Source organism: Brassica napus, chromosome C3 (assembly GCF_020379485.1).
Source record: "Brassica napus cultivar Da-Ae chromosome C3, Da-Ae, whole genome shotgun sequence".
Classification (NCBI taxonomy): Eukaryota; Viridiplantae; Streptophyta; class Magnoliopsida; order Brassicales; family Brassicaceae; genus Brassica; species Brassica napus.
In genome coordinates, this window is record NC_063446.1 from 62,209,657 (window position 1) to 62,219,644 (window position 9,988).

General features: G+C 40.8%; 1 long non-coding RNA gene across 1 annotated transcript; it reads left to right on the forward strand.

The window, feature by feature from the left end:
* The first annotated feature begins 243 nt into the window (after positions 1–243).
* LOC125583775 lies at positions 244–3,008 on the forward strand. The gene is made up of 2 exons (XR_007320849.1): positions 244–2,752; positions 2,846–3,008. It is a non-coding gene; the product is annotated as an uncharacterized LOC125583775 (long non-coding RNA).
* The last annotated feature ends 6,980 nt before the right edge of the window (positions 3,009–9,988 follow it).

Here is a 9,988-nt window from a genome sequence, read left to right on the forward strand (position 1 = left end):
GGAGAAACACAATCTCTCTTGCTAGACCTTCCAATCGAGAGAAACGAGTTGATCCTGACTCCTGAGCTTGATCCTAGATACGTTCTTCTAGGTCCTTTATGTGACGATTGAAGAACTTTCTGGGTTTGTTGAAATCGATCTCTAGGTATGTAGGTTTGTAGGTTTGTCGAAATCGATCGCTAGTGTTTGTGGGTTTGCTGAAATCGATCTCTAGGGTATGTGGGTTTGTGGGTTTGTCGAAATCTCTAGGTGAAATTTGTATGCTTAAAGGTTTGTGGATATGGTCTTGAATTTGTACCGTTTGGTTATATTAGTTCTTCATAGTCTAAGATGATGAATGTCAAATTTGTAGTTGAATAATATTTGTTCTTTTCGTTTGTGTCACTGTCTGATCTTACAACTCAACTCTCCGTGGTGTAATTGTCTTGCATGTGCCTAGCTTGTGTTCTCTTAGTGGTTAACTTGTGTTTTTCCATGTGTTCAATCATATTTGCTTCAAAGAATCCCAAAGTAATAATAGATTTTTATTTTTTGTTGCAGGCTGCCGCATGGACTGACAAACAGTACAAAGAATGGCAGCTCTTGAGGCAGAAAACAAATTGATGGACTTGGAGTATAATGAAGATAAAGACTCCCAAAAAGAGGAAAATGACATTAGTGTCAATGAACCTGCTCAGTCAACACATACTCAAATTCCAAAGAGACACACACACACACACTCCATGAGCTTCACGATCTCCACGAGCTCCACTATCTCCACGATCTCCACTAGCTCCACGATATCCACGATCTCCATGATCTCCACGAGCTTCACGATCTTCACGAGCTCCACGAGCTCCAAGAGCTAAACGGCCTAGACAGGAACGTAAAAAAACTTCCAAGTGTTGGCTACACTTTACATCGGTAGGCGTAGAGTCTGATGGTAAAGAAAGGGCTAAGTGTCACTACTGTGGTATTAAGTTAGTTATAGATAGGACTCATGGAACTTCAACAATGAATCGCCATTCACGCTCTTGTCCAGAAAAACCTGAAATCGAAGTTGTTGAATATGATCCCAAAGTTGATAAGGAAATGGTTTCAGAGATTATAGTTTATCATGACCTTCCTTTTCACTATGTAGAATACGAAAAGGTTAGGGAGAGAGATAAATATCTTAATCCAGAATGTGAGCCTATATGTAGACAAACCACAAGTAGGGAGGTGTATAAAAGATATGAAATAGAAAAGCCGAAGTTGAAAGAAGTGTTTGCAAGTTACCAAGGTCGAGTGTCTTTCACTTCTGACTTGTGGCCGAGTTGTAGCCAAGTGAGGGGTTATATCTGCCTCACTGCTCATTATATTGATGAGAAATGGAAGCTACACAGTCACATCTTGGCATTTTGTGATGTCAAACCCCCACATACCGGTGAAGCAATAGCCAAGAAGATTTTTGATATTCTAAAGGAGTGGGGGTTAGAGCGAAGAGTGTTTTCCCTCACCTTAGATAATGCTTCTGCTAATGATAACATGCAAAAGATCCTTACTCATCGTCTGCAGAGTGGGAATGGATTGTTGTGCGATGGAAAGTTCCTCCATGTAAGGTGATGCGCCCACATTTTGAATCTGATTGTCAAGAAAGGGTTAGAGTTAGGTTCTAGTCTTTTGGTGAACATTAAGGAGAGCGTTAAGTATGTGAAAGCTTCTTATTCAAGGAAGGATTCTTTTGCTACGTGTGTTGAGAGCGCTGGTATTGAAAGCAGTGTTGGTTTGTCTTTGGATGTGGACACATGGTGGAACTCCACTTACGAGATGTTGGTGAGAGCTCTCAAGTTTCGTAAAGCCTTTGATAATCTGCATTTGTATGATAGAAACTACAAATGTTTGCCTTCTGAAGAAGAGTGGGATCATGGTGAGAAGATTCAAGACTTCTTAAACTCATTTAGTACAATCACAACATGCTTCTCTAAAGTCCTACCCCACAGCCAGTGTTTATTTCATGCTAGTATGGAAGATCGGGTTGTTGTTGAGGTGGTATGCAATGTGTAAGGATAATGAGATAAGATTAATGGCTGTGGATATGCAAAGTAAGTTTGCTAAATACTAGGACGAGTACAGTCTTATTTTAGCTATGGCAGCAGTACTAGACCCCAAGGATTAAGCTACAGATGCTTAAGGAAGTTTATCATAAGCTGGATCCTAGAACTTCTGAGAAGAAGGTTGAAGTCGTGAGGAAGAGCTTGGAGTTGCTTTATAAAGAGTACAGTTCAAAGTCATCAGAAAATTCTTCCAGAATTCCAAGAAAAACTCCACAAGAACTCCTTCCAGAGTCTCCTCTTGAAGATGATTTTGATGATGTAAGTATCTGACATAAAGTTCTTGTTTATTTTGACCTCTTAATAATTTGCTAATTGCTTCTTTATCTTTGATTTTGTTTGAATATAGGATCTGCTTGAGCTTGAAAGGTGTATCCAGTTTGGTTCAAACAATGAAAGGACAAATTTGGACATGTATTTGGCTGATACTAAGGTTGATATTTCGGCTTTCTCGGATATGGAGGTGTTAGAGTACTGGAAAGATAAGCAACACAGATATGGTGACTTAGCTTTGCTTGCCCATGATATTCTTAGCATCCCTATAACTACTGTTGCGTCTGAGTCTGCGTTTAGTGTGGGAGGTCGGGTTTTGAGTCCTTTTAGAAATCGTCTCCTCCCTAAAAATGTCCAAGCATTGATCTGTACGCGAAACTGGCTACGCGGGTTTGTTGAGTTTGAAGGTAAACTTCTCGTCTTGAATTAAATGTTCTAAGAATTAGTATTGTTGTTGGTTAACTCATTGTTTGAATGATTTCTTTGATTACTTGATGTAGGAGACATTGAGGAGTACTTTGATTATGATGATGAGGATGCTAATAAAAGAGCAAGAAACTCAGGAAATGAAGATTCAAACATGTGGTAACTTTCGTGCATTTAGCTCTTTGTGTAACTTGTAGACAGCTTTAGCTCGTTTCAAATTGATATATTGATACTGAACTCTTGGTACACTGGATATTACTGTCTGTGATTGTATCTTGCTGTCTGGTAGACTATAGGCTGTATTGTGGGAACCGAAATTCGCACTGTCAATTTCCGTTTAAATTAGGAAACTAGGAAAACTCTAATTTTCCAGAGGTCCCGAATATCTGCTAATACCACACGCCAAGCAATCAGAACACGAGATAACAACGATAAAGTATAAAAAATCGTAAAAAGAGAGCAAAGAGAAGTCTTATTCCGAATTTGCGTATGAGCGTTTACAAAAAGGTATAAGCCTAGGCTCGAGAGCTGTCGGCGAGATTCCTAGTTCTAAAAACCCTAAGATGGCTAAACCTAATTGAGTCGCAGCTCGAAATAACAAAAACGGAAAGTTGCCTAATTGCTCTAAGTGCTAAGTTTGCTGTGAAAAGTCCTCTTCTGCCTCTCGCCTAGGACTCCTTATATACTCGCTCCTAGGTCGGTTTACGCTTTTCCCCTTCTGCCCTTAAGCCGTCATAGCTTAAAAATGGAGATATTCTACCTTTTCCGATCTTTGTTATTATCTTCGAAAACTTCACAATTATCCGCGGAAACTTGACATTTATCTTTCCTTGCGAACCAAGCATAAACCGTAATACGGCTCATGGGCTTTTGGTTAAGAAATCATAAGTGGGTTTCAAGTCACGTCTTAGATCTCTTTGGGCCGTCTTTTGACTCGAAACATTTATTACAGTTTCTTTGATAAAAACAAACTTTCTGCGGTTTTTATCGTAAAGTTTGATCGATGACTTCGAATGACGCGAAACATGAACTAGTTCAGCTACGGTCTTCGGGAGATAGCATTAAAGAGTAGACGAGAATGCATGGATTCACGTCGTATCGACGTTTTGGGAAAGCTCGATCGCTTTGTAACGATTGAAACGTGCACGAGCTCGGTCACTACGTAGCGACCATGCTTGGTTCCAAGCTCGGTCGCTACATAGTGACCGAGCCATACGCGTGCTCGGTCGCTACGTAGCGACCGAGTTTGGCTCGAGCTCGGTCGCTACGTAGCGACCGAGCCGTATAACTCGAGCCGTACGCGTGCTCGGTCGCTACGTAGCGACCGAGCTTGGCTCGAGCTCGGTCGCTACGTAGCGACCTAGCTGTGGGCGTGTTCGATCACTGCATAGCGACCGAGCTTGGCTTGAGTACGTAGCGACCTAGCCGTGTGCATGTTTGGTCGCTGCGTAGCGACCGAGCTTGGATTGTCCGTGATTTGATTTGTCCGCGGCTGATTAGGATACGTGTCCGTTGCCTTGAGATAATCGGTACTTGGCTCGATCGAGAATACAACAAGATTTTACCGCAAGATTATTTGTAAAGACATCTTCTTACGAAGTATAACTTTCGTAAAAAATGTTCATGCTGATTTTTACGGAGATTTGGATGTTAACTTCGTCGTGACCTTTTTTGACCCCAACAGTTAGCCCCTCAGCCCCTTAGAATCGTGGATCGTTGATCAGATTATAGCGTGCGGTTAGGCGAGTTAGGCAAGATAGGCATGTTGGACGAAGTTCGTATCCGAAGATCCGTAGACAAACATTGACGAAGAAAAACTTAAGCATATAAAGAAAGTTTTTGTTTTTGTTTTTTTTTTTTTATTGGGGCTGCGCCTTATGAAGGCTGCCTACGTACCCTTGTCGAGGGATCAAGCCTTCGTAGTTTGTCTTGGAGTTAAGATGCTTACGATATGTTTTCCAATGAGACATTTACGGTTTAGTTATGTGTCATGTAGAGATTATCAGGCATGTTGCTGCTGATGGCATTTTATATGGGCGTAGAGGGAAGACTACGAGTTGTCATCTCGTAATCTAACTCTCTGTGAACTGCTATATCTGTGATCTGTTTCGAGATTTTTCCGCAGTGTGTAAATTTGCGGGATTTCTGAAGACGCTCGAATATTGGCCAAGGGACAAATTTTGGGATCTCGTATCAGGGTGTTTGATACTATGCCTAGAGATGTTAGAGACTAGTGCGCTGGGTTTAGGGCAAGACTTAGGTCTAATCACGACTTTAGGGGGTGCGATGACTACTTCGACTTACGTTTCCCGTATCATTTTCGACCTGATTTCATCCCGCTTTAAAGTCTGTGATATGTTCTTGGCTTACGTGACTTGTTTGGTTGGAATCGAGCATCTCTTCGAGGACAATTTTTAAGTCTCCCGAAAGTGCTGACCAAAATTTTGGATTTTTTTTTATATAGCGTTATTACCCTTGTGTCGGGTGTAAGAGAGCTTTCTCTGAGAGATGGCTAAGTCTGTTTAGGACGTTAAGAGTTTGTTGTGATCAGTAACAAACTTATCAGTAGATATTTCCGTTTTTGAGTCTTCACGAAGAATACGTGTTTGAGAAGATGTTTTGTATGTATGACTGTTTGGTCTTCTAAGAAGGTGCCTTTATCGAAGAAGGAAATTTTGTCAAAAAATGGTTCTTCAGGTGTCTGCGACGACTCGCAATGCTGAAGATTGATTTTTTCAATTTGTATGCCGCGTTTCGTGTTTGAAATGTTCGTGGGCTTGAAGATGTTTCGCGATATTGCGAAGGTTTAGTCTTAGCCCTGCGTTTGAGAAACATTCTGGTTTGTCTACGGATGTTCGCAGCCAAAATTGTTGTTCCTGTTTGGATGCTAATAATTTGATTTGCGATTGAGGAATTAGGACTGAGGTGTCGCGTTAATTTGTCCATGGGAAGAAGTGTTTTCCTTTATAGTGCTTTGTGAAGTGTTGGCCTTCTGAGATCTATTTCGTGCATTTTTGAGGATGTGTCATAGAGCTCTAGAAGCTTTGTTACGATTTTTTTCTTACATGCCGCGTATTATGGATAAAACGTTGCGGGCTTAAAGTGAATTGTGGAGCGTATTGAACTTGGTCAATTTTCGAAATGTTTAGATTTTCCGTTAACCGTTTGGTTGTTAGGACTGAGTTTTGTTACGTAGAATTTATCATATGATTTCCGACAGTGGGCTATAAGATAATTATTCTCTTTATAGTCACACGACGTTTTTAAACAAATCGTAGATTTTCGTTTAGCCGTTAAGTGATAGACCGATGGTTTCTCAAATAGTTTGGCTTGGCGTGAAGGATGTGTTCACTCAGATAGCTAAGGATGTTGTAGGTCAAGGATTAGACCATGGTACTTTAACGTTTAAGTTCGTGTTAGTTTACGATCATCTTTAAAGGGGATGGAAAATTCTGGTTTGGACCTTTACTAGAAGGCGTAATTGACCAAGGGCCAAAGAGCGCTTGTCGAGATTGATAGGCCAAGTTTGCCAGAGTTATCCGTGCTAATATGGCCGATAGTCGTAGAAAACGATTCTCCGCTCTGGGTTTCAGTTATACGACGAATATTTTGTATAATGTGACCTATAGTCTTATGAAAATCGAGTCTTTCTTGTCTGAGGAAGACGAAGCCCAAGAGGTTTGCTACATAACCAGTGTGGAGTCAGCGGCGGGATGACTGCCTTCTCGGATGTGACCGAGGGAAAGAAAAGGCAGAAGCCGGCGAACCGCAGGGCTAAAAAATGAGATCTATTAGATCGTAATGCGAAGAGATAAAGTTTAGATTGATCATCGAAAATCAGATCTTACAGGTTTGCGTTTGCTATACAAAACATACTTCTTCATAAAGCATGTTATGTTAACTTTAGAAAGTATCTTCGTAAGACTTGATCTGATTGTACGAAGGATTTTTTGTGTAAGTAATGAGAACCGGTTTTACGAAGGTTGTAAATCGGTGATATGTATACATATGTCAAAGTAGCGTTGTTTCTGTGGGTTTTATGAAAAACGTTTCTGCTGTGATTTCGATCTTAGGTGAAAGTTGCTTGGAGTTACTCATGGAGTGTTACTGAAGTTTATTTCATTACGATCTAGTCGCAGAATCTTTTTCATAAGTTTTTTGAGAGGATTCTCATGACACATTCATTTTTGGAATGAATTGGTCAACCAGAGGTGGATCTACCTAACCATCGGGAGGAAAGTGTTCTTTTAATGTGCACGATGCTACATCTTTTCCCGAGTTTTCTTCGTCGCAAAATTTTCCGAAGCTTTTCCGTGACTCACTTGGTACAACGGAAACTGAAAGAAAGGCTTTGGTGATTGTAGATTTCTTGTAAAAATTTTTAAACGAAACTGGCTTTCTAAAGCCGGAAAGGGCTTCAATACTTTGGCTAATCATCGAGTTTCAGTTTGATATTGGTACAGGTTTTCTGTACGCATGATTGCGACAAGAAATGATGTATAATCTTTGAGATGATGTTAATGATTGTCTGGATATGTTGCTAGCGTTTAGACGAACTTTTGATTATCGTTTGCCTATTTGGGACGATTTGCTTTGACAAAATCGTTTTCTTGACGATTTGCAAAAGTTTTTGAAGTTTGGGAGTATACGAGTATAGTATACGTACCTACTCCCCCTTTTTTTACGAAAGAAAACGGTTGAACTGATACTTTGAAGCGTTGTGTACGTTTCTTCTTCTGAGGTTTGGAATGATCGATAATCTGGGATGATTTAAAGACGATGATTGGACTGTGATTTGGTTGTTTCCACGTTGACGACTTGGAATATGTCAGTTCCGAGAAAATTGCCAGAAACGAATCGGTTGTAAGACATCGTTCATGTCTCTAGTTTTTCTCTCCTTAGGAAGCGAGCTTGATATGGGTGGCGATCGTTTCTAAATTTTTGGAGAGTTTAGATCGGTTTGCAAGATCTGGATGAACAGTTATGGAATAATATATCGAGACAGGAAAAATCGCCTAAGACTTAGTTCGCTAGACTATCCACCTAGGTTTTACTTTCCCTAAAGTTCTATGGCAGTCTCAAATGCATTTTTATTTCTTAGTAATTTCCTACGAAAATTCCAAATCTGATTTCAAAAATTTCAAGTCGGAAATACCTTAGTTCTCTCGAATATGCAGTTTTATCTCTTCTCAGTTTTGCTTGTTTATTTCCCCTTCCTCTTCTCGTGTATGTTCGCCATTTTCGATATTGGTGTTTATCCCTTGAAACTTGACATTTATCTTCCGAACTTGACTATTATCTTCTCCTTAGATAAGCCGTCAATTTTTATAAAAATGTTCAACGTTATCGTATAGTTGAGGCGGCTAAGGTGTTAAGTTAACCGTTGCCGTTATATACGATTAATCTGAATCCAAGCGAGAAAACAAGTCTTTGCGGGTTTTTTTTATTGTAAAGTTTCAATGGTAACTCCAATCGAGACAAAACAGGAGAAATTTCGATCCAGATTTGAAGGAGAACACAAAGATGGAGGCAAGGGTGAGTAGGAGCAAGCGAAGGAGTTTAGACGAGTCTTACTTGTTTTCATTGTAAAATCTCAACGGAAACTCTGATTGAGACGAAAAGAAAAGCGTTTCGATCGGGATTCAAAAGAGAACACAAAGGAGGACCTTTCCAAGGCCTGACAGGTCGCTATGTAGCGAGTGGAGGTCTTACAGGTCGCTACGTAGCGAGTAGAAGCAAACCAAGAAGAGTCCTGCTTGTTTTCGTCGTAAAATCTCAACAGAACTCCGATTGAGACGAAACGAAAAGCTTTTCGATGAGGATTCAAAAGAGAACGCAGAGGAGGACCTTTCTGAGGCCTGACAGGTCGCTATGTAGCGAGTGGAGGTCTGACAGGTCGCTACGTAGCGAGTAGAAGCAAGCGAAGAAGAGTCCTACTTGTTTTTGTCGTAAAATCTCAACGGAAACTCCGATTGAGACGAAACGAAAAACGTTTCAATGAGGATTCAAAAGATAACGCAAAGGAAGACCTTTCTGAGGCCTGACAGGTCTCTATGTAGCGAGTGGAGGTCTGACCGGTCGATACGTAGCGAGTAGAAGCAAGCCAAGAAGAGTCCTACTTGTTTTTGTTGTAAAATCTCAACGGAAACTCCGATTGAGACGAAACGAAAAGCGTTTTGATGAGGATTCAAAAGAGAACGCAAAGGAGGACCTTTCTGAGGCCTGAAAGGTTGCTATGTAGCGACCGAGCCATGTGCGTGCTCGGTCGCTACTTAGCGACCGAGCTGTGTAATCGATTTGTTGCACTTCTTTTTTCCGCGATTAACCTAGGGGTTTTCTGCGGTTTTTGGGAGAACAAGTTTTACCCTTCCAAAATGTTTTCCAAAAACGTGTTTTGGTAAAATCCTTACGCATTGTGATTTCTTTTGTTCGGTAATGAGCCAAACTTATGGGGTTTGATAAGATTTATTGTTTCTCTTTATGTTTAGAAAGAGAAATCGCGAGCTCGTTTCATTGCACTTCCTATGATGAAAAGTCGCAGCAGGGTTTTCAATTTTCTCAGGAACTGTGGCGTTTGCGTAGGCGTTGGCCATTGGCGCAGTGGCGGCTGGGGTTGTCTTACCAGCGTTATTGCGAACAGCGATTTTGTCTTTCATATTTCCAGACATTGTTTTGATCAAGCATTTTGTGACTGAGAGTTAGATTGATCAGTACCCCCCCCCCTTCTTCTAGCGCCAAACTGTGGGAACCAAAATTCGCACTATCGATTTCCGTTTAAATTAGGAAACTAGGAAAACCCTAATTTCCCAGAGATCCCGGATATCTGCTAATACCACACGCCAAGCAATCAGAACACGAAATAACAACGATAAAGTATAAGAAATCGTAAAAAGAGAGCAAAGAGAAGTCTTATTCGGAATTTGCGTATGAGCGTTTACAACAAGGTATAAGTCTGGGCTCGAGAGCTGTCGGCGAGATTCCTAGTTCTAAAAACCCTAAGACGGCTAAACCTAATTGAGTCGCAGCTCGAAATAACAAAAACGGAAAGTTGCCTAATTGCTCTAAGTGATAAGTTTTCTGTGAAAAGTCTTCTTCTGCCTCTCGCCTAGGACTCCTTATATACTCACTCCTAGGTCGGTTTACGCTTTTTCCCTTCTGCCCTTAAGCCGTCATAGCTCAAAAATGGAGATATTCCACTTTTCCCGATCTTCATGATT